Source organism: Myotis brandtii, unplaced genomic scaffold, assembly GCF_000412655.1.
Source record: "Myotis brandtii unplaced genomic scaffold, ASM41265v1 scaffold208, whole genome shotgun sequence".
Classification (NCBI taxonomy): Eukaryota; Metazoa; Chordata; class Mammalia; order Chiroptera; family Vespertilionidae; genus Myotis; species Myotis brandtii.
This window is the reverse complement of record NW_005357764.1, coordinates 6,423,208-6,449,192: the sequence shown is the minus strand read 5'-3', so window position 1 is coordinate 6,449,192 and position 25,985 is coordinate 6,423,208. Positions and strand designations below refer to the sequence as shown.

The following is a 25,985-nucleotide window of genomic DNA, read 5'->3' as shown; positions in this document are numbered from 1 at the left end:
ATGCATACACAGGATGGCTAGTAAGCAAAAGGCAGACTAGAACAGCCCAGATGTGGCTGGAAAGTCCATATAAAAATGGTCCATATATGGATAACAAATTGGAAGTATGCATGGATTGGCAGAGATGGCATTGATGGTGATGATGATGATGATGAAAAAGGACCCAATATGGCTACTGGGGGTGTCATCAGCCTTTTATCTCACCCACATGACATAGAATTGGACACATGGCAAGCACTCAATATTTACTTAATTTATTTGGAGACATTAAGAAAGAATGTTCACATATATGACACATGTGAAAATATGAAGCTTGATAATTCATAATGATAGACTGAAGTATCTTTTCTTAAATCCTCACCTGAGGATATGTTTTTCATTTGTTCTAGAGAAAGAGGAAAAGAGAGGGAAAGAGAAACATCGACCAGTTGGCCTCATGCATGTGCCCCAATTTGGGATTAAATCCACAACCTGGGTACGTGCCCTGACCGGGATTGGAACCCAAAACATTTCAGTGCACAGGACAATGCTCTAACAACTGAGCAACACCGGCCAGGATTGAGATTGAATTTAAAAGTCAGTTTATTAGCTAGAGGGCTGAGGGGGGATTCAATTTTCAAATTGAAAGATTAAATCCATGGAGGAGAAATAGATTGATAAATAACTTGTTGAGACTTGATGAAGAGGTAGGAAGAGAGATAAATTGTGGCCAGATGACAGGTCAATAGATCATATAGGTAGATAGATAGGAAAACAGAATTGTAGCAATAGCGTGAGAGAGAAAGGTAAGGATGAGAGAGACACTGTGGTAGACAGAATAATGTCCCCCTAGGATATCTATGTTGTGCTCCCCAGAACCTGGACTACGTTATACTTACATATAGCAACAGAGGCTTTGCAGAGAGGGTTAATTTAGGGATGTTGAGATGGAGAGATTATCCCAGTTATCCAGGTGGACTCAATCTAATCTCAGGTCCTACCACTGACCTCTTTTTTTGTTTTTTGTTAATTCCCACCTGAGGTTATGTTTCCCTTGATTTTTAGAGTGAAAGGAAGGGGGAGCGACACACAGAGAGAAATATCGATGTAAGAGAGACACATCCATTGGTTGCCTCCTGCACACACCCCGACCAGGGCCAGCCTGCAACCGAGGTACGTGCCCTTGGCTGGAATCGAACCCAGGACACTCTGTCCACTGAGCAAAACTGGGTAGGGCCCCACTGACCCCTTTTTCACCATGTTCCAGCCTCCCCTGCCTTCTTTCCAGTTCTTGATCATACCAAGCTCATTCCTACCTCAGGGCCTTTGAGCTCACTGTTTCCTCAGTCTCTTCCTTTTTATCACTCAGATCTCACTTCAAGTGAGAGGTGCCTCCCTGCTTCCAGATTTTTGTCCTAAAGCCTTGGGTACGCTCTGTTCCTGGGGACTGGCTTGGGGCAACGGGATGTCCAAGCTCCTAGTCTGCTCTGGCTGGCACTAACCCCAGCCCTGGGTCCCACCCAAGGCTGTGGGATGGAGCAGTGTGCATGAGTCATCGAGCCACAGACACAGTCCCCTTGTTGGAGGGACCTGAGCAATTATGTTGTGGCAAACTCACAGGGCCAATGGCCCAATTGAAAGGGGAGGTTAGGAATTTCCCCAAGTCATTCAGACTCACATAAGGGCAGGAGGGGACTAGAAAGTGGAGGAGCTGGGAAGTGGCCTGTGTGGATGGTGCTGTTACCTCTCTGGTTGGCTCTGTGCCCACCCCAGATAGGCCAGGCTGTGGAGGAGTAGATGGCTCATCCCAGTCTGAGGGCCTTGGCACTCTCGACTACTCCATTTACCACCTCATATTGACTGAGCACCCACTGTGGACCAGGTCTATGCTGCCCTACTGCAGGCCAGGCCCTGCCCCGCCCCAAGGAGCTTACAGTCTAGGCAGGGATGTAGGCTGGCCAGCAAACCTTACAGATCTACTGGACAAGGGCTCAGCGTGAGGTTACACAGAGAAATCGCACTCAACTCCGGCTCATGGAGCAGGTGATGGGACTGGAGGTGGTGAGAGGGCTCGCTGGAAGGAACCAGGCGGAAGGGTGTTCCAGGCAGCAGAGCCAGCCTGGTGTGGCAGTCTCCTGCGGCTGCCATAACAAAGTATGTACCGCAAACTGGGTGACTTAAAAACAACAGAAATGTGTTCTCTCGCAGTTCTGGAGGCTGGAAGTTCAAAATCAAGGTGTTGGCCATGTTCCCTCCAAAGCCTCTAGGGGAGAAGCTTTTCTTGCCTCTTCCAGCTTCTGGTGACTCTGGGCATTCCTTGGCTGTGGAAGCATAACTCCAATCTCTGCCTCCATCTTCACGTGGCCACCTTCCTTCTGTGTCTGTTGTCTCTGTGTCTTCATGCGGGGTTCTGCATGTGCACCTGTGTCTGTGTCCAAGTGTCCCTCTTCTTACAAGAATTCAGTCAAACTGGATTAGGGCCACCCCAATGGCCTCATCTTAACTCAATTAAATCTGCAAATACCCTATGTCCAAATAAGGTCACATTCAAATGAGGGGTATTAGCACTTCCATATATCTTTTTGTAGGGATACAATTCAACCCCTAACGGTTAGCAAACGCTTGGGGAGGCATGGAGCTCAGGGCCAGAGCTCTCCGCCTAATTGTTCACAACCTTTGTATACATTTTCCCTGGGTGGCTCACTAGTCCTTACCCCTGCCTGGCATGTTCCCACCTCCAGACCCTTGCTCCCACAATCCCCTTGTCCACACCATCCCTGCCCAGCCTTCTCACTGCGCCTGGATGTCCCCATGATAGGCACTCATCACCGCCAAGGCAGAACCATCCCACACCAACAGCTCTGAGTGCTGGATGGTCCCCCTTGCTTTGGCCACACTGTATGCCCCAGGAGCTCCCTGTCTCCCTGCTCCCACCACTTGGGGCCCCATTGAGCTCACGCGGCCCCTCCGGTGACCAGCGCTGCAGTGGAGCACTGCCAACCTGAGACAATTTGAATGGCTTACAAAGGGCCCCTGACCCAAATCATCTCCCTCACCCACCACTCTGGGTCAGAAATTCCACCACTGGCAAGTTCGACAGCACCCACCCCTGATAAAGGCAAATGCCCTGAGGGGAGACTCGGCCAGGAGTAGCTTGATAGGGACTTGCCTCCTGAGCCTGGCAATCTGGTGCTATTTCACTCAAGTCCTATAGGAAACTTGCCTCTCAGGAGCAGGAGGGGCCGAAGAAGACAGGCTATTCTGCAGAGCCTTGTCCAGGGTGCAGGCTGCGCGGTAGGGGAAGCTGAGGGCAGCCCCAGTGGCCTAGTCCTGCCCAGACAGAGATGCACTCAGGCGCCAGGATATGCACTAAGCTCAGCCTCTTCCTTCTCTCCCACCCGCCCTCCTTTGTTCTGCACCTCCTGGCAGAAGAACCCCCCTCCACGTACTCCCAGCAGCTGGGCTGTTAGTGACCTTTGGACTAGGGAAAGACAGGGGCCTCCCCGGGGCCCACACCCAGGCTGACACTCACAGGGAGTAGGGAGAGGCCCAGAATTGTCATTCCCTGGGCACAGTCCCACAGTGTCCTCACCCGGCCATTCCTGTTGTGCCTTTCTCCAAGGGGAAGGAGCTGGGGACAGGGAAGGGGCGGGGCCCATACCTGGAGGGAGGCATTGTGCTGCCCGTGGCACTCAGTCCAAAAGGGCCCATGGACCTCACACTCTGCATGAAGGCTCCCTGGGCTGCTCTTCCTTTTCTGCCAGGAGAACTGGAGAGTAGGATGGGGGGTTGTGCTCACCACAGAACCCCAAGGGTCTCCAAAAGGCTCATTTGGAGGGGAGAGCCAGCCACATCGAGGAAGGAACTATTTCAGTTTGCCATAATCAAGTCTAGCTCAGGGCTGCCCAAAATAGTCAGGTAACAGAATCCAAGTGTCTGCAAAGATGGTTTGGCTCCTGAGGCCTGGGGTCCAGTGCAGGCCCAGGTTGGGGTCAGGAGGGTGGCTTCAGCCACTGCACACAGATTCCAGGCCCCCTACCTCCTCCTCAAGGCTTCAGTCCAGGCCAGGCCCCTAGTAGGTCTTTAGATAACGAACCCTCTAAAACCCCCACTCTTACCAATCCAGTCAATGCCCACAGAGCAGACATGAACAAAATCCTTTTTAGATGAAGGGCTTCATGCAAAATTTCATGGTGCCCCAGAGAAGGTAAGGAATGCTTAGGGGTTTGGCTGAGCCTGGCTTTAAACTTGCTGCTCACAGGAGAGAAGGCATCTCCAGGCCTAGCCCGAGCCTATGTTGGGGTTCAGTCAGTGGCCTGGGTAGCTGGGTTGGCTTCTTTCCCCAGAATGGTCTCTCTGCTTGGTTTCTGAGGACAGCTAAGTTGGCGGCTGCCTCCACTCCAAGAAGCACACCCTGTTAGTGACTCTACGGGCCCTTCCTGGGCTTAGTCCTCTGCCCTCATTGTCCCCTCCTTTACAGGGGAAGAGGGAGGCCATGCAGGGCATGGCATGGGTCCTGTGGCCCACAGTCTGACTCCTGAGTGTGGCACCAATGCTGGGGCAGGAAGGAGCAGACAGAGACACCCAAGGGCACCTCTGGAGCAGGGGTGGCTGCCTTTGCTCAAAAAAAGTGAGTGCCCAGGGCCTGCTCTGCAGCAAAATCCTGCTGTGTGTCCACTTTCCTCCTTAGGCCCTCAGAGGCAACCTGAACAATGCGTGAGGGTGATCTGCTTGATCAGGGCACGACCCACCCAGCAAGCCCCACACTTCTAAGTATGTTCTGGAGGTCCTTATGCAGCACCAGAAAGGAAGAACACTTTCTCCCCTACCCTGTCCTTGACCTCTCGGGGGGAGCTCATTCCTCCCCTGTGCCACCTGAGCACCCGAGCCCCAAAGCTACAGTCTAACAAATGGTTAATGCCTGCTCCACCACTTGGTAGCTATTTGACCATGGGCAAGGTACTTAACCTCTCTGGGCTTCATTTGCCTCACATATACAACAGAAATAATAATAATAATAATAGTTTTTATCTTAAAGGGTCCTTGTGAGGATCAACTGCGATCACCCAGGGGCTGGCACAGAGTGAGTGCTTAATGAACAACAGATGGCATGAATAACATTGTTATTATTGGTGAGGATTCCTCTTTAACCTACTTCTCTTCTGCCCCTCTCCTCCAGCTCTCTAAGTCCAGACTTGTTGCCCTTCTAAAGCCTCTGCAGTCTGAACCGGGGTGGCTGGTCAGGTTCTGCTCCCTGGTGAGCGGGAGACAGGGATGTGTGTCTGAGCATCCTGCATCCCTGGTCGTAAAGCATTCAGAGATCCAGGATGCTCTCACTTTGGTCCACACTCTTCATTCAAGGGGATTTCAAGAATCAGTATTTCTGTGGTAGAAGCCAAAGCCAAGAAACAGAGAGGGCGAGGGAGTCACTGAAGGTCACACAGCAAGCTCAGGACAGAGCCGGTGAGAGCCTGCCATCCTCTCTCCTCCCCACCTGACTCCACGGCTCTCATTTCTTCAGAAGCCTCCCTGGAAGCCTCTCTCTGGAGCTTTTCTGGTCGGAAAGAGCAGCAAACAAAGTGTAGAGCCAGCTCCCTGGGCCTGGAGCCCTGAGCTCCAGGGGCAGACCCACAGGCTGACTGAGACGTTACCGGAGTTGATGATTCAACTTCCTGCCTTTTAAGAGCGCCCAGACCACAGAGGTTTCTTGCTTGGAGGAGGGGGCATCTCCTTGCTAAGGGCCAGGCAGAGCGGGAGAGGCCCTACCACAAACCACAAGCACTAGGCAGTGCATAGGGCAGGCCCGTGGGGCCACTCCAGGACCCTGTCTCTGGGTTAATGATTACCAGCTAGGGTGACCAACTGTCCTGGTTTGCCTGGGACTGTCCTGGTAGTAGCATCAAATATCCCATATCCCAGGAAACCCCTCAGTCCTGGGAAAACCAGAACGGTTTGCCACTCTATTACCACCCATATTTCAGTATGACATGACTTACCGCCTCGGTGACTCTGGAAATCTGGGCCCCAGGACAGCACATTCTAGAACAGGGAATTGGCAAACTATGGCCTGAAGGCCTGATCTGGCCCTCTGCCTATTTTTGTACAGCCCTTGAGCTAAGAATAGTTTTTTATATTTTCTAATGGTTGAAACAAAATTAAAGAAGAATAATATTTCATGCCATGTGGAAATTATATGAAATTCAAATTTTAGTGTTCATAAACAAAGGAGCACAGCCAGGCCCATTCATTTACATATTATCTCTGGCTGCTTTCACATTCCAAGGCAGAGTTGAGTAGCTGCAACAGAGCTATATGGACCTATGGACCTCCAAGTCTAAATATTTACTGTGTGACCCTTCACATGGTTTGCTGGCCCCTGTTCTAGAGCAGGGCAGAAGGTGGGGTGCCTGACCCGGGCCAGGTATGGCTATGATGCTTTTCAGTACTTCTCCTTCAGAACTGGAGAAGGAGAGAGAGGAAAGGAGTGGGCAGGACAGCAGATGAGCTGTGAGGTAGGGACAAGGCACCCATTTTTTTAAAGACTCAGTTTGCCCATCTGTACAGTGGGGTGAAGGTAGGCAGGCTCTGCTTTTCTTTGACTTCAGTGCCTAGTCTTCCAAGCTGACACTATCCTCTCCAGTAACTCAAGTCCCCCACTCTAGGGGACTTCGGTGTGACCTGGGGCAGGTCCTGCTCCCTCTGGGCCCAACCCTGAGTCTCCTCCAGTCCACAGAGTGGGCACCTGGCTGGCTTTAGGGCAGACCCAGATCCTGCTCCAAGGACTGGAAACTCTATTCTATCCAGGGGCAAGAAGCACCTACTGTGTGCAAAGCAATCTTAGGGCCTCCTAACACTGGAACGGTCCAATGATCTCCTCTTTTCCTTTGATCCAGACATCTGCGGTGGGAAGCTCTCCTCCCTGAGAGAAGGTGCAGTGGGGCCATTAGCTCCACGACCCCTGCTCCTTAGGTAAACATGACTAGAAACCTCTCAGGTGCCAGGCCATGTTCTATGTGCTGTTGAGCTGAGCCCACAGGCAGCCAACAAGCTAGGAGAGCTTGAACAATGTAGAAAGTACTCTAGTAAAATTGGGACCCAATGCCAAGTCTAAAATGGGCTTTAATTTGGCCCCTCTGCCCTTCCCCTGCCCTATCTAGCCCTACAATAAGACACGCTCTCCTTTATCTCCCAGAGAGCTAGAGGGGCGGAGGCTTGTGGGGAAATGACCTCAGTGTGGACCTTCCTGAGCCTTAGCTCTGCACTTGCAGTGGTCTGCTTGGTTTGCTCACACCACACAGGCTGCGGTGAGCCCCTTAGAGGCCTCCTCTATGGGCCCTCTAAGCTGCCTCATGGACACAGTTCTCTCAATGGAAAGAGGTACATAAGGACAGGATTCCTCAGCTCTGAGTCTGTATCAGACTTCAGTGGACTGATACACAGCCCCAGATACAGTGAGAATATGAGACACCACCCACCTCCAAGCAAGCTTTGGGTTGCCTGAGAAGCCTCAGATATTGCCCACCCCTCTGGGACTTAGTACTTCATAGTTAATCAGCATACAATCTGGGCACCCTGAAATCCACAAAGGTCACCAGCCCCTGCTAGGAACAGGAGTCATCCAGCCCAGGCCTCCTACTCCCTGAGGGTACTGTGCTGTCTCTGAGGACAGGAACCACAACATTCTCCCCTCTGTATCTGCAGAAATAGTTACAAAATGAATAATCTTTGGCAGGTGGGTAGAACTTGATACCTTTTCAAACCTCTTTAACATCTATTATCTTAATTGACTCTCTGTTCTTCTTTTTGGCTACCCAGGATCTGAACCCTCTTCCTGTGATGGGGAATTCCCCTTATTTTGAGGTAGAGCCACTTCCACCATAGAGACTGAAAGTACCACGTGCACACTTTTCCCAGCCTCCCTGTGGCAGGGCAGGGGCCCATGACCTAGGCCAGTGATCGGCAAACTCATTAGTCAACAGAGCCAAATATCACCAGTACAATGATTGAAATTTCTTTTGAGAGCCAAATTTTTTAAACTGAAACTATATAGGTAGGTACATTGTTATTAACTTAATTAGGGTACTCCTAAGGCTTAGGAAGAGCCACACTCAAGGGGCCAAAGAGCCGCATGTGGCTCGCGAGCTGCAGTTTGCCGACCACGGCCCTAGGCTTTGATAATCAGACATATGTCTCCAAACTGTCACCTGGGAGCTAGTGGACCAAAGAAGCAGGGACCACAGAGAGTTCTCCTTGGTGGTCATGTGGGTGCAATAGACCAGCCTCCATGGGACAATGGAGCTGGTGGCACTTGAGGGCATGGACAGGATGCTGCAGCCCAGACAGCAGAGCCTAGTGCAGGGTGGTGGTAGTGACAGTGATAGCAGCAAGGTCTTGATGGAGCCAGTTCTGCAGTATGATCTGGGGCCCTTCTTGTGGCTGTGTGGCCTCTGGGGCTGCTTCTCTGCTCTGCCCAGAGATTCTCTGAGCTGCTCAATATCCTTATTATTTTTCTGCTTAAGTCAATTGAGTCAATCTGCTTAAGTTAAGAGTCAATTTCCGTTGCTTACAGCTAGAAACTCTGTTATAATCCTTGAGATAGGACAACTGGATTCCCTATTTTCAGGTGGACAAATTGAGGCTTAGAGACTGGCCCAAGCTCATGCAATGTGACAATTTCTGAGTTGAGACCAGAACCCTGCACTAGGTGGAACAGACCTACAACTGGCAGATAGGAGTCCAGGCAAAAAAGTTTCTCAGAAATAGAGCTGCCTCAGCAGGTCAGAAGCCCCTGTTACTGGAGGTCTGCAAGTAGATCTGAAGAGATTGCAGGGGTTCTCAACCTGTGGGTCTCGACCCCTTTGGCGGTCGAACGACCCTTTCACTGGGATCGCCTGAGACAATCCTGCATATCAGATATTTACATTACGATTCATAACAATAGCAACATTATAGTTATGAAGTAGCAACGAAAATAATTTTATGGTTGGGTCACAACATGAGGAACTGTATTTAAAGGGCCAGAAGGTTGAGAACCACTGGATTAAAGGGTGAAGCCAGGCAAGGTAATGCCAGCTCCCTCTACCTTATGGATTACATGTGTTATCATCTATGCAACTCAAATTACTCTTGTGAACATAAATGTGTTAAGGTGAAAACACAATTCCACGTGCTGCAGCTTCAAGTTCCCACAATCTATTTTCTTCACCATCCAGCCCATCCCTGACCCAAGAAACAACTTCTGGCTAGTCAATGTCCCAGAACAAGGTCATGACATTTATTGGCCTCCCTCACTTGAATGAAAAAGACCCTAAGTCAAACAAATACAAGCACAGACATTTGCAACTGATTATGGTATTGCTGATCAGTCAAATTTCATTGTAAATTGCATGTTGAAATTGACCGTGGGTGAGTTGTCTGGAAAAGTGACACGGGTACACAGGACTAAATTAATAATTCAATTTAGACCTGACCAGACACTCTGAAGAAGAGGAAAAAGCAGATTAGCATTGCCTCAAGATCACTTGTTTACCCGGGCATGTCCTGCCAATGTGCCTGGCTTCTAAGGGAAGTTGATCTTCCTTTAGGATCCTCCCACTTTTTGAGACCGCAGGGCATGAGTATTCCAGACTTTAATTCTTGGTTTGCAAAATTGCAGCCTTGAGTGGTGTGGGGAGAAGACTGCCCTCTGTTCCATCTGTTGCTGAGAAGCCCACTCAGGAGGCTTCGATGCCCCCTGCTGCAGTGAATAAGGCTTTTGGCTTCCCATTTGTGCGTACTGGGCCCAGGTGACATAACCCACCTTGAAAGCCTACCTGGGTTCCTCAGGTATGGTGTGGTTCCAGAGCAGTGAGCCCAGAAGGTGGGAGAGGAACTTAGAGGGGTTTTACAGAATTTCTCACTTGGCCTGGTCCCTGTGGGGTCCCAGAGAGCAATGAAGTCCAGGGGAGAGACAATCTCAGCTTGGTATGGAGGCCACAAGATGAATGGGCAATATCCTCGGGGCTAGACCTTTAGCAGTATCCTCCTGAAAGGTCACTGTGCCCTGAAGGAAGGCAGGAAGGAGACCCAGCAGGCCGAGTGTACGAGGCAGGCACCTGTATGCCTATGAGATACAGCCACCCTTGACCCAGCTATGAGTGCTTCACACCAAGCTGCTTAGCCAGCCCAGAGTGCAGACTGAATCTACCAGCTGGCAGCATTCACTGAGTCACTGGTCCCCATTCCAGCTGCCCTCACTCCATAGAACTGGCGACTTGGGCCTAATTGAAGTGGTGTGGCCACAATTCAGATTCAGGAGACTGCCTAGAGACAATATGAGGTGGAATTCAGAAAAAGGCTTAGGTCAGATACTTCTGGAGGAGGGGGCAAAAAAACAGAACAGCTTCTGGTAACTCTGGGCCAACTGAATGGTATTTAAAAGCATAACACTGTAGAACAGTGGTTCTCAACCTTCCTAATGCCGTGACCCTTTAATACAGTTCCTCATGTTGTGGTGACCCCCAATTTCATTGTTACAAATTGAACATAATTAAAGCATAGTGATTAATCACAAAAACAATATGTAATTATATATGTGTTTTCGGATGGTCTTAGTCGACCCCTGTGAAAGGGTCGTTTGACACGCAATGGGGTCGTGACCCACAGGTTGAGAACCGCTGCTGTAGAAGATTATCAAGGGAGTTAGTGTAGACAGAGATGAAAAGAGGTTCAAGGGCTGCCCAGCAGGCATGGCTCAGTGGTTGAGCATCAACCTATGAACCAGGAGGTCACGGTTCGATTCTGGTCAGGGCACATACCCAGATTGTGGGCTCAAGACCCACTGTGGAGCATGCAGGAGGCAGTCACTCAATGATTTTCTCTCATCATTGATGTTTCTGTCTCTCTATCCCTCTTCCTTCCTCTCTGAGATCAATAAAAATATATTTTTAAAAAAGAAGAAGAAAAGAAAAGAGGTTCAAGGGTGGAGCCTTGGAGATGAAGTGCCAGCAAAGGAGACAGAGGAGGAGCAACCAGAGAGTTAGAAGGGGAACCAGGAGAGGGTGGTGCTGATCTGGGCACCAGGTAAGGACAGATGAACTCTTACATGCTACGGAGAGGCAAGGAAGGTGAGGCCTGAGATTTAACAACGTGGAAAGTCCCTGACAAAGGCAGCTTTGCTGTGGTATGTGGGCTAAAGCCTGATGGGAGTGGAAGGGAGAAAGGAAGGAAGGAGAGGACTTGAAGGCGGCAAGAAGAGTCCATTCCTTCTAAGAGCTGTGCTATAAAGAGGATCAGAGAAATTGGGTGGAAGCCTGAGGGGAATATAAGGCCAAGAGGAGGTTTCTCTTTTTCAAAAAATACATATTTTTAATTGATTTTTTATTTTGTTAATCCTCATCTGAGGATATTTTCCCATTGATTTTCTTTTTTAAAGAGAGAGTAGAAGGGAGGGGAAGAGACAGAGAGAAACATCCATGTGAGAGAGACACATCCACAGGTTGCCTCCCACATGAGCCCTGACCAGGGCTGGGGATTGAGCCTGCAACTGAGGTAGGTGCCCTTGACAGGAATTGAACCTGGGGCCCTTCAGTCCGAGGGCCGATACTCTATCCACTGAGCCAAACTGGCCAGGGCAAGGTTTCTCTTTAAGATGGAAAAATTACAGTATTTGTATGTGTTAGGAATACTCCCGCAGAGACGGGTGTTTTGATGATGCGGGTGAGAAAGGGGATAAGTGTTGGAGTGAAGTCCTTGAGTAGACAGATGGGGACGGCATCTGGTGCAGAAAAAAGGGGCTGTCCTTGAATAGGAACATGGATGCTTCGTCCATATTAGGGACACGGAAGGCAGAGTTGATTAACACAGATGCAGGTGGGTGGGGGAAGCCGTGGTGGAGGCCATGGAACTGCTCTTCCAAGGGCTTCTATTTTCTTAGCAAACTAGGACAAGGCTGTCAGTGGAGTGAGACTGGTCAGCCCATTGTAGGTTTTTTGTCAGTTCCGGGCAGCTTGTGGGTGCAGGTGTAGGCTGGGTAGAGGGTTGAGTTTAACCTGGGTCGTGGTTTTGCCAGGTGACTATATACTGAGCTGACTAAAGAGAGAAGTGGTACTCGAGGGGTGGGGGATAATGAATCTTTCTTGGATCAGTAGGTTCCAGGAAGAATTGTTGGAGTGGGGGTACTAGAGGGAGTGAACTGGAGAGAAAGGCAGTGCTTTTCACAGAGGGGGATACATGATATCGAGATGAAGAAGGAATTGCCTTGACAGATCAAAGTCTGGCTATGGGAGTGAGAGGCCGAAATATTGCAGAAGCCAAGATCTTGAAGAGGGGGCCAAGGGGCTGAGAGGCTTGTTCATCCACATGACTGATGCAACAAAAAAACAAAAAGGTAGGAGGGGGCTTGGAGAAGGTTACTGTGGGTCAGGAACTAAAATTTCAAGGAATGAGGGCAAATGACAGGAGGCCTGTGAATGACTGCAAAAGCGGGGAGAAATGGGTGGTCATGACTGATCACCTGGCATTCAAACATGGGTGTTTGTAGGGAGGAGGGCAAACAGAAATGGCACTGGGGGCAAAATGGGCACCTCTCATCCCTAGACCCAGGAGTACGGGACCACAAGCACTTGAGGGGCTGCTGGGAAAACAGAGTCCTTGCAGGGAGGTAGTTTTCCATTAGAGCAAGAAAGCAAAGGGGACATTCCGAAATGATGTCCAGGATATAGGGGAGTTTGTTGATGATGCTACACCACGAGTTTCAGAGAGTCCAGTGAAAGGATTTCTGGACATGGAGTAGGGTGGGCCATGAAGTCAGAAAAGGGAAATACAGAGCCATACGGGGCTTAGAGTCCTGGGATGAGGGATGTCCTGAGAGTTCTAGGCCTCTTGTGGGTTCTGACTAAAGGTCTGATGAGGTCCTGAGGGGCCCAAGCCAGAGGGTGGCGGCCAGGTTGGGTTTGTTGGGAGGAAGGAGACAGTACTTGTCAGGAGCCCTTGTCACTCCTGCTGATGGTGGTCTGGAGATCTGAGGAGGGGCAGTCTTCCCAGCGCAGACAGAGCTCTGGGCTCCCCTTCAGTTCCAGGTAAGAATATTAATCAACACATTCTCCACACAACTGATACTAAACCCACAGACACGTCAATGAAACAGAATTGCCCAGAAATAGACTTTATAGATAGCATAATAAATCTACCTATAATAAGCTTGGGCTTCAAACAGTAGAGATAAAAAGTATGATTCCCCCCCCAAGGACAATTGGTTAACTATTTGAGAAAAAATAAATCCAGACTATACCTCAGATCTTATACTAAATGAATTCAGGTCAAATTGAAAAGCCAGTGTAAAAAATGTGATTTTAGTGTAAAAATAGAAATAGACCCACATGTACACGATCAATTGATTTTCAACAAACAGTACCAAGGCAATTCAAGGGGAACAAACAATCTTTCCAACAAATGGTGCTGGAACTATTGGATAGCCCTATGCAACATAGTGACCTGTTACTCTTACACCATTAACTATATACAAAAATTAACTTGATATGGATTATAAGCCTATATGTATGAGCCATACACAAAATTACATATGCAAATTTCATATAAAAATTATATACAATCCAATTTTAAAATGGGCAAAAGACTTGAAGATTTCACCAAAGAAGACATTTAGATAACAAACACATGAGAAGATATTCAACATCTTTTGTCATTAGGGAAATACAAATTAAAACTGCACATCTACTAGAAGGACTAGAATTTAAAGATTGACCAAATCAAGTATTAGCAAGATCAGTGGTTGCCCTAAGATGGCTAGATCACAAAAGTGCATGAGGAAACACTGGGGAATTATGGGTATGTCATATGAACACAGCCGAGTTTAACCTTTCTTCAGCTGATTGACATTTGGGTTATTGCCAGTTTGGGCTTGTGGCAGATGCAAAGATGTGCCACCCAGATGCCACCTCAAGGAAGAATTTGGTGTGAGGTAGGGTTCCAATTTTATTCTTTTCCCTGGTGGATACCTAATGATTCTAGTGAAGTTTATCGAGAATCTGTCTTTTTGCCACTGCTATGCACTGTCATCTCTGTCTGAAATCAAGTGTCCAGATGTGTGTAGGTCTGTTTCTGTAGTCTCAGCTCTTTCATTGAACTGTCTATTCCCAAGTAATGCCACACTCTCTTAACTACTATAGCTTTAGATTAATCTGGTATAGCAATTCTTCTAACCTCATTCTTTCTCTAGAGTGACTAAGTTATTCTTGGCCTTTTGTATGCTCATATAAATTTAAGAATCACCTTATCAAGTTCCATAAAACATTGAGTTTTTATTAGGAATAAAACTGAATCCATAGATCACTTTGGGAAGAACTAACAATATCTGTAACATTGAGTCTACCCATCCATGAGTACCATACCTTAATTTATTAAGCTCTTTCATCTCTGTCAATAATGCTTTCAATATTTTTTACATTGGAGTCTTACTAAATTTCTACTATTACAAATGATACCCTTTTAAAATATATTTTTCTCTTTGTTGTTGTTAAATACATTGATTTTTTCTTTATTGATTTTCTTTAAGTCCAGGAAACTTGCTGAACTCTCTTAATTATTCTAATTATATGTAGATTATTTTTTATTTCCACTATTATATTATCTATAACTAATGGCAGTTTTGTTTCTTCCTTTTCCAATCCGTATTTCTTTTCTTTCTTCACTGTGCTAGCCAGGACCTTCAGTTCAGTACTGAATAAAAGTATTAGTAATGGGTATCTTTGTTTTATTCCAATTTTCAAAGGGAAAACTTACAATGTTTCACCACTAAGTATGATACTTGCATTAGCTATTTTTTAAAATATAGTGTTTATAAAATTAAGGAAGTTCCAGTTTGGCAAAAGTTATTTTTTTAAAAATTATTTATCCATTTAGTTCAATGGGAGTTGAATTTTATCAAATGCTTTTTTTACATCCATTGAGATAACCATAAGATTTTTCTTTCTTTAATCTGTTAGTGTGATAAATAACATTAACTAGATTTTGAATATTAAACAAATCTTACATTCCTAGGATTATATATAACTTGATCATATGCACTATCCTTTTTTAAAAATTTCATCTTTATTGTTGAAAGTATTACAAATGTCCCCTTTTTTCCAACAGCCCTCCACCCCCACTTAACCCCTCCACCCCACTCCTGTCCCTCCTCAGTTCTCCCCCACACTACTGCACCATCCTTTTTATATGATGTTAAATTTTGTTTAATATAATCAAACCTTGTTTGTTGAACATCTTCCATCTCCAAACAATTCGATTCTCAAACAAGTTGTTCACAGAAATAAAAAGTCTCAGTTGTAGACCAAAACTCCAGTAATCAACCTGACAACCCTTTCATGCTGATACCTCAGCAAGATCAAAAGTGTCTCAGGCAACAAACAAAGGAGAGAATGCTTTTGTTGCTGGTGAAATCAAAGGTTAGCACAATTTTAAAACATAAAGAGGACATCAAGAGTGCTAAGGTTATAATGAACAACATAAACTGATGAACAAAAATAGATCCAGAGACATAGAAGCATCGAACAGACCCTACAACCTCAGAGGGTAGGTAAGAGAGGTGGGGGGTGGAGTAAGAGATCAACCAAAGGACTTGTATGCATGCATATAAGCATAACCAATGGACATAGAGTCTATCCACTAGGACAGTGATGGTGAACCTTTTGAGCTCGGCGTGTCAGCATTTTGAAAAACCCTAACTTAACTCTGGTGCCGTGTCACATATAGAAATTTTTTGATATTTGCAACCATAGTAAAACAAAGATTTATATTTTTGATATTTATTTTATATATTTAAATGCCATTTAACAAAGAAAAATCAACCAAAAAAATGAGTTCGCGTGTCACCTCCGACACGCGTGTCATAGGTTCGCCATCACTGAATAGACAGTAGTGGGGTGAGGGCATGTGCTGGGAGATAGGAATGGCCTGGGGAGAGGTCAATGGGGGGAAAAGGAGACATATGTAATACTTTAAACAATAAAAAATTTATTTAAATTAAAAAAAAGTGCTAATGTTCCTAAGGGTGCTCACAAAACAACAATCACAAGCAATTTAGTAGGTAGAAAAACTGCTGTTGATTGGATAAACCAAAAGCAGTTAGCCAGTGACAGCATTTCCGAGGCAGTGATACACGAAAAATTCACTTAAGGCTAGTAGGGGGTGGTTCAATAATTTTAAGAAAAGAAGTGTTTATTTATAAACAGCACATTAGACATGTACGATATATAAAAATTTTAAAACAGGGAATCATTTGGGGGTCTGGAATGGATTAATTCAATTTACATTATTTCTAATGGGGGAAAATTATTTGGTTTTTGAACAAATAGCTTCTGGAACAGCCTTCCGGAATGAATTAACTTCGAGAAATGAGGTTCCACGGTACTTTATTTAGAGTTTTTATATCTATGTTCATAAGTGAGATTGGCCTTTAATTTTCTTATATTGATTGTTAGATTTGAGGGTCAGGGTCATATTAATTTTGTGAAATGAGTTAAGAAGGATAACTTTGGTTCTTTGGGAGTCAAAGCTTCTAAATTTCTAGAAGAGTTTCTATATGAATGGATTTTTATTTTTCTAGAATGTTCAAAGCTATCTGGACTTGGAGATTTCTTTGTGGGAAGATTTTTAAGTTACTGATTAAATTTCTATATTTGTTATGGAACTATTCAGGTTTTCCATTTCTTCATTTATCACTTTTGGTAAGTTATTGTTTCTAGGGATTTTTCCCAATTACTATTTCTAGGGATTTTTCCCATTTCATCTAAACTTTTTACATTTATTAGCATTAAGTTGTTCATATCTTCTTAGTATCTTTTAGATGTCTCTAAGACATCTAGTAATGTCCCCTTCTTCATTCTTACTATTAATTATTTGTTCATCTATTTTTTCTTTATTACTCTCATCATAGTTTTATCAATTTCATTATCCTTTGTATAGATTTTTTTATTGATTTTAGAGAGAGAGAAAGGGAGAGGGAAAGGGAGATGGAAACATTGGCCAGGTTAATAGAGAGAATTTTAAATACTAAACTTTGTTCTTCAAAAAGAATAATGAGCCCACCTCAGTGGTTAAGAGTCAACCCATGCATCAAGAGGTCACCAGTTGGATTCCTGGTCAGGGCACATGCCCGAGTTTTGGGCTCAATCTCTGGTTGAGGGTGTGCAGGAGGCAGCTGATCAATGATTCTCTCTCATCATTGATGTTTCTACCTCTCTCTCCCTCTCCCTTCCTTTCTGAAATCAATAAAAAAATTCTCTCTATTATATGTTTGATTTTTATTTCATTAAAATTCTTATTTTATTAAAATTCTTATTTTTTTAATTTTTCTACTGTATATGTTTGATTTTTATTTCATTAAAATTCTTATTTTTTTAATTTTTCTACTTTCTTTGAAAATAACTTCCTAAAATGCATCCTTGGCTCATAATTTCTTCTTAAATACATACATTTAATGCTATAAATTTTCCTCTAAATACTACCTTAGCTACACTCAGAAATTTTTATATTTAGTTCTTTTTCTTTTGAATTTATAGAAGCTCTTTATATATTCTGGATCCAAGCCATTTACTAATCACCCTTGAACAACATGGGGGTTAGGGGCACCAACCCCTGCACAGTCAAAAATGCACATATAAGTTTTGTTCTTTTTTTTTTTTATAGCAACAGTGGAAATTTATTAAAGAACAAGTACAGACTCCCATGTGGGGAAGGGAAAAGAAACTCACAGCACAGACTCCTACGTGGGAAGGGGGAAAGAGTCCCCAGTTTTGTTCTTTTTAAAAAAATTATTTACATTTATTAGCAAAAAGAATTTGAGAAAGAGAGGAAATATTGATTTGTTGTTCCACTTCTTGATGCATTCATTGGTCGCTTCTTATATGTGTCCTGACCTGGGATCAAACCTGCAATCTTGGTGTATCGCAATGACACTCTAACCAATTGAGCTATCCTGCCAGAGCAAAAAAAAAAATCCATATATAACTTTTGACCCCCTAAAACTTAACTACTAGTAGCCTACTGTTGACTCAAAGCCTTACTAATAACATAAACAGTCGATTAACACTTATTTTGTATGTTATATGTATCATATAGTGTATTCTTACAATAAAGTAAGCTAGAGAAAAGGACATGTTATTAAAAAAATCGTAAGGGAGAGAAATACATTTATAGTACTATGCATATTGAAAAAAATGGCATATAAGTAGAACCGTGCAGTTCAAACACATGTTGTTCAAGGATCAGCTGTATATGTTTTATAAATATTTTTCTTACTTTGTAACTTGCCATTTCACTCTTACAATGATACTTTGATGAACAGAACATTTTTATTTGAATATAGTTCAATTTATGCATTAATTTTATGGTTTTTTGAGCTTAGAGTATCTTATAAAGCTCAAGAAATAATAACTCACTTCTAAGAAACAATCCTAAAGATATTCATTATAGCATAATACATAATAAAAAAATTAGATTAGATATATAATAAAATATTTAATGTAATATTTTGTAGCTATTGAGAAATCATTATGCTATTCTGAAATTTGCACATAAACCTTAACTATCACTTCACTTTATCACAAGCAAATATGTTCATATTACAATTTTTTAAATCTAATAAAATATTTTAAAATCAAACTTAATAAGAGCTTTATTTTAAATCACATCTAATAACATTCACAAATATAATTTTTTACTGAGGTAAAATTTGATTAACATAAAGATGGTTATTTAATTTATTAACCCTCACCTGAGGATATGTTTCATTGATTTGAGAAAGAGAGAGAGAAAAAGAGGAACATGTATGTGAGAAAGAAACATCAATCGGTTGCCTTCCGTATGCACCCCGACTGGGAATTGAACCTGAAACTTAGGTATGTGTCCTGACTGGGAATCATACCCACAATCTTTTTGGTGCATGGGATGATGCTCCAACCAACTGAGCCATCCAGCCAGGGCTAAAGAGAAGCATTTTAAAAATTAACAATTCAGTGGCATTTAGTATATTCGCAATGTTGTGCAACCACCAACTCTCTCTAGTTCCAAACATCATCATCAAAAAGAAATTCTGTACCCATTAAGCACTTCACACTCTCCAGCCCTTGGCAACCATCAATCTTCACACTGCCTCTATGGCTTTACCTATTATGAATATTTCATGTAAATGTAATCAGACAATATATGACCATTTGTATTTGGTTTTTTCACTTAGCATGATGTTTTTGTGGTTCATCCATGTTATAGAATGTATCAGCACCTCATTCCTTTTTATGGTTGAATAATATTTCATTGTAGCTCACAAATATAATTTTAACATCAAAAAAAGCAAAACAGCGTACCATACTCCATATAGAGCATGATGCCTATTTTGTATTTTAACATGTATAAGCATAGAAAAATGGGAAGAAAATTCACCTAAATAATAATAGTGCTTACCTCTATATAGTGGAATTACTAGTAATTTTAATTTTACTTATACTTTTCTATATCTTTTTATTTTTATAATTTGAAAAATAAGTCATTAAAAAATAAAAGATAAACAGGAGGGAACACTTCCCAGATCATTCTATGAGGTCAGTATTATCCCAGTATCAAAAACAGATAAAGGCATCATAAGTAAGAAAACTTCAGACTGATATATCTTAGGAATATAGATATAATAATCCTCAACAGAATACTAGAAAAACAAATCCAACAACATATAAAAAGGTTTATACGCCATGACCAAGTGTGATTTATTCCACGAACACCGGTTTGTTTAACATCTTAAAATCAATTTATGTAATAAACCATATCAGTAGAATAAAGGAAAAAAACCACATGATCATCTGAGTAGCCTTTGATAAACTTCAACAGCTCTTCATGATAAAAACACTCAACCTAGGAATAGGAAGGAACTTCCTCAGCATGATAAAGGACATCTACAAAACCCCTTAACATCCTATTAATGAGAGACTGAATTCCTCCTAATGTCAGGAATAAGCAAAATATCCACTCTCATCACTTCTATTCAACATTAATGAAGTTCTAGTCAGAGCAATTAGACAATAAAAATAAATAAAAGACAGACCAGAAAAGAAGAAGTAAAACTATTGTTTATTCACAGATGGCATGATTTTGTATATAAAAAATCCTGTGGAATCCACTAAACTACTATTAGAACTAATAAGTCCAGCATACTAATAAGTTTGCAAGATATAAGATTAATATGCAAAAATCAATTACATTTCTATATATTAGCAATATAACCCAAAAACAAATTTAAAAAACAATTCATGAAGAATAAAATACTTCAGGATAATTTAAACAAGAACTTTAAGATTTACACAGTGAAAACTGCAAAGCATTTTTTTCTTTTTTGTTAATTCTCACCCAAGGATATTTTTCCCATTGATTTTTAGATAGAGTGGAAAGGAGGGGGAGAGACAGAGAGAGGGAGACATCGACCTGAGAGAGACATATCAATTGGTTGCCTCCTGCACACGCCCCATCTGGAGCAGGGCATGGAGCCAGTAACCAAGGTATGTGCCCTAGACCAGAATCAAACCTGGGACCTTTCAGTCAGCAGACGGATGTTCCAATCACTGAGCCAAACCAACTAGGGCTGCAAAAATTTTTGAAAGAAATTAAAGAAGACCTAAATAAATGGAAAAACATCCCATATTCATGGATCAGAAGATATACAGATTCAAAGCAATCCCCATCAGATTCTAATGGGCTTCTTTGCAGAAACTGACAAGCTGATTCTAAAATTCATGTGGAAGTACAAGGGAACCAAACTACCAAAACAATTTTGCGGGGATAATGTTGGAGAACTCACATGTCCCACTTTCAAAACTTACTACAAAGCTTCCATAATTAAGACTGTGTGATACTGGCATAAGGATGAGATCAATATGAGAGCTAAAAAGTCTTAAATAAACCTTTATATATAAAGTCAACTGATTTTTGACAAGGGTATCAAGGCAATTCAATGAGAGAAGGAGTAGCTTCAACAAATACTAGTAGTGCTAAGACAAGTGAATATTCACATTCAGAAGGATGAAGTTTGACTCTTATCTCACACCATATCGGAAAAATAACTCAGAACACATCAAAGACCTAAATATAAGAGGCAAAACTCTAAAAAGAAAACCTAGGTGTAAATATTTGTTACTTGGAATAGGCAGTGGCTTCTTAGCTATGAAATCAAAAGCACAAACAGCCAAAGAAGAAATAGATTAATTAATTGGATTTCATCAAAATTAAAAATTGTGTACTGTAGAGAGTATCAGTCAAGAAAGTATAAAAACACCCAGAGGATGATAGAAAATGTTTACAAATCATATATATAAAGGACTCTTACAACTCAATAATAGAAAGACAAATACCCAGTTTTAAAAAATGGGCAAAGGATCTGAATATACATTTCTCCAAAGATCATATACAAATAACAAATAAGCACATGAAAAAATACTCAACATTAGCCATCAGGAAAAAAGCAAATCAGCCAAACCGGTTTGGCTCAGTGGATAGAGCATCGGCCTATGGACTGAAAGGTCCCAGGTTCGATTCCGGTCAAGGGCATGTACCTTGGTTGCGGGCACATCCCCAGTAGGAGGTGTGCAGGAGGCAGCTGGTCGATGTTTCTCTCTCATCGATGTTTCTAACTATCCTTCTCCCTTCCTCTCTGTAAAAAAAAATAAAAATAAAATATATATATATGCAAATCAAACCATAGTGAGATAAAATATCATACCACTAGAATGGCTATAATCCAAAGAACAGATTATAGCAAATGTTGGCAAGGATATGGAGAAATTGGAACCCTCATACATTGCTGGTAGGAATGTAAAGTAAGTAGTGCAGCTGCTTTGGAAAACAATCTGACAGTTCCCCCAAATGTTAAATATTGAGTTATCATATGACCCAGCACTTTTACTATTGATAGATTCAAGAGAAATAAAAACATATGTACATACACAAACTTGTACATTAGTGTCCGCAGCAGCAGTATTCATAATATCCAAAAAGTAGAAACAGCCCAAATGACCATGAACTGATGAATGGAAGTATACGCATACAATGGAATATTATCCAGCCATAAAAAGAAATGAAGTTCTAATATATGCTACAACATGGATGCACCTTGGAAGCATAATATAAGGAAAATAAGCTAGTAACAAAAGACCACATTTTGTGTGATTACATTTAAATTAAATATCCAGAATAGACAAATCCATAAAGACAGAAAGTAGATTAGTGGTTTCTAGGACCGCAGACGGGGCATGGTGGGAAAAGACAATGACTCCTAATGGGTATGATTTATTGAGAAGGGTGATGAAATGTTCTAAAATTGATTGTGGCAATCATTGCACAATTCTGTGAATATACTAAAAACCATTGAATTGTATACTTTAAAAAAGTGAATAACAGAATTATATTTCAATCAAGCTGTTTATTTTTTAAAAATTCAATGACTATGGCAGTCAAGAGGACTGGGTGATCCACACCCACAGCCATTTCAGCACTATGGTGAGGTATTGCAAAGTTGCAGGAGTTATACAAGCAAGAAAAATACATGAAGAAGACTCTGGAGGCTCATCTGGCCATGAAGGCAGGAGTGAGACTTGGTGGAAGGGAGGCTTGTGGGTGTGTAGTCTGCAGGCCCCCATAAGACATTCTATTGCTCAGCCTGAGAATCAGCTTCTCAAAGAAGCTGGTGAAACTGATTCTGGGCCTCTCCAGCCTTCTCTCCTGATGCTGGCCAGACCGGCCAGGCCAGTCCTTTCTTCTCTATACCACTAAAACTTAGCCACCTAGAAAGGCTTACCACACCCTACCTCATTTTGAAGCCCTTCCCTGGAGATGCCAGCTCCCAATGACCTCTCCCTTTTCAGTTTGCTTTCACACTGCATACAAGATGTCATCACCATATCTATCTTACAGTTTATGGGAGCAGCTTGCAAGTAGGAGGAAGATGTAGGCACACATGCACACTGCTTCCCCAGCCTGTGAGGACAGGGGGACCTGCATGGTTCCAGCCTATATATTCCAGCCTATGTATCTAACAGCCACCTGCTCAAGCAGGGCTTCTGCAGCTCCCTGCTTGGTGCCCCCAGGATGTCTGGGAGCCCCAGGGAATGCTCTGGAGATGCCATGCAGGGCCTGCAGTCTCTTTCCTCTGCTGCTCTTCTGTCACCCTCTGCTTTCCAGTGAGGATGCAGGTCTTTCTTTGTCAGAGGGGTCCCTGAGTAGCACAGCTTGGATGCAACCTCTTTACCAAAGCAATGAGATGTGCTGAGCCAGCTCAGCCAAGGGTTCATAAGCCTGAGTGAGGGCGGCGAAAGGATGAAGAAATGACAGACAAAGAGAATAAACTGGGTCTAGGTGGATCTTCCTGTGCCCGGCTAAGGCCACAGAAAGAGATCCAGAGGCAAGCTGAGCCTTTATTTTATAGCCAGAGATAAACAAGGTAGTGGTCACCATAGTTATAATGTTCTTGTGAGTTTTACTTGTTTTGGCAGCACTTGCTGCATCTCCCTCAGCCCATTAGCTACCCAGATATGATCTAGGGAGCATCATAAGGTCAAGCCTAATTATGCTAAGAGGACTGTGCCCTTTAAGCTGGGACTTGTTTCTGGCTTTTCCAACAGGTCAGTCCAAGGCTTAACCCTATAGCCGCACCCTACAATGAGAAAAAGCCCATTTTTGAGGACTAGCTTTCGGTGGAGTTAGATATGAGGCCATAGGAGGCTCAGCTCAGGATATGTCCTACTTTGAGGAATCACACTGACCACAGCCTCAAGCACCAACCTCGGTCACAATCTATAACCTCTATTCAGTATGTTCTCTGTGAAGGCCATGGATTCCCCAACCATGACCAGGTATCCCACATTCATGAATGCTGAGCTGGGGACCTGGTTTGAGAAGTAGGAGATTGCCTGGAGCCTGGGACCTAGAACTTTGAGTCTGCCAAACTCATTCATTTGATATTCTCTTATGACCATCACCCCTGCCTGTGCTTCTGCAGACTGGCCTCCTTTGAGGAGATGATAATTGAATCTGGGTTTCTAGGAAAGCTGTTTTCATTGGTGCCTATGTGTGCACATCCATTCCACCCGGGCCAGAACCAGCAAGTAAGACATATTTATTAATCCTTGGGCACCAATGTTTGCAGAAGAGCACAAGTCCTATGAGGCGGGGCTTGAAACTTCTGGATACCCAGTCCCCTTCTTGGAGAAGAAAGATGTTCATTAATTAGCATGTGAAATAAAGGCTCTGATCAAGCTTGCAATAAATGGTGGTTAGCTTTTTTAAAAAAATACATGTTTTTATTAATTTCAGAGAGAGGAAGGGAGAGGGAGAGAGAGATAGAAACATCAATGATGAGGGAAAATCATTGATCAGCTGCCTACTGCAACTCCCCCCTACTGGGGATTAAGCCCGCAACACGTGCCCTGATCTGAATTGAACCATGAACCCAGGTATGTGCCCTTTGTGGGTTGACGCTCAACCACTCAGACACATTGGCCGGTTGTGTTTAGCTTTTTTGAGCAGTGTTTTCCAAACATAATTGTCTATGGGATCCTTTTTTTGTCCACCCCACCCACTATCATCCAGGAGCACATTGCCTCAATAATAAAGTCTAAAATCTGTGACTGGTACTTGGGGACCAGCCTACAGTTTCACTGCCAACCTCTCTCCTCTCCTGCTACCAGGATCCTCTCCGTATCTAACCCATTCTCATCCATGGCATAGCCTACAGCTGTCTCCACCTGCTATAGTGCCAGTATCTCTGAACACCCAAGACCACCCTCCCCACCTTAAACCCACAGCTGAGTACCCTTGAGTGTCCCTGGATGCCTGTCCTTTCCCTTCCTCCTTTCCAGGTCATTCCTAGCTGCTCTGAGTTGCCCCTGTGAGGCCATGGGCATGGGATACCATACTTGGCAACAAGCCAAGGGAGCAGGACTGGGTCTTGAAGTGTTCTCAGAACCTGACCTCCTCCTCCCCCCTTCCCCCACCCCCCAGCTTCTCTACCTCACAGGGACTGCCTCAGGCAGCAGGCGAGCAGGGGGAATGGGAGGTGAAGATGGGAGTGGCAACAACCCCGTAGCAGCTTCTCCCGTGGACAGGGACCAGAGGCTGTCTCCATGCCTGAGCCTGGCACTGGGTGAATGAGCAAACAATGATCGTTCTTAGAGAGAAGCCCCCACCTTGTCCCCCTAGGCCGGGACACATTACCCACAAGGGAACTGGCTACTTCCCAAAACTCAAGACACATCCTGGCCTGAGCTGGCAGTGGGCCGGGAACCCCTGGGGCAGCCGGGCAGGGCGGGGAGTCCTGGAGAGCCGAGTAAAGGCCTCACACCCAGGCTGGGCCAGGACACCCCGTCCTTGGCTGAGGCCCAAATCGGCTCTGTTTACAGAATGTCAGCTCTGTTCCCCTCCCCCACCCACCACTTCCCCTGGAGTTCTGGGGGATGGGAGGGGGCAGGCGGGGCCAGAGGGAGCCTAGGAGGCAGTCCGATCCCAGGCCTGCCTCTCAGTCCTCCTCCCCTTCTTGGCTCAGAGGGTCCATCAGCCCCTGTTTTCCAGTCTTCTTGTTTCCCCTTCAGAGCATCTTAAAAGAGAAGTCTGCAGAAGACGATTATTATTCCCAAGGAAAGTTTGGCTAGTGGTGGAAAGATAGGCACTGTGCCAGCAGGCAGGGGGATTTTCTAGGAACGGGGCTTACTGGATACCTCCCGGCAGCTGGGAAGAAGGCTCCCTCTTTCCTTGGCACCCCATGCCCATGGGCCCCTGCATGTTTCTTCAGAGTTGCTGGAGGGACTTGGCACACATTAGATGTCACCCGACGTGCAGGCCGGGGGCTTTCGGGGGTAGCGACGTCCTGAGATTAGGCCAACGGCCGGCAGGCCGGCTGGGCCACAGTGACTCAGCTGCTTTCGGCTGCAGGAAAGCTCAGTGGGCCTCACGGCTGCCAGACAGGAGAGGCGGGG

General features: G+C 44.2%; 1 long non-coding RNA gene across 1 annotated transcript in view; it reads right to left on the bottom strand.

Annotated features, from left to right (window-relative positions):
* The window catches only part of LOC106725983, a 70,569-nt gene that overhangs the window by 2,956 nt on the left and 41,628 nt on the right, over window positions 1-25,985 (bottom strand). The gene's annotated exons all lie outside the window — the stretch shown is intronic.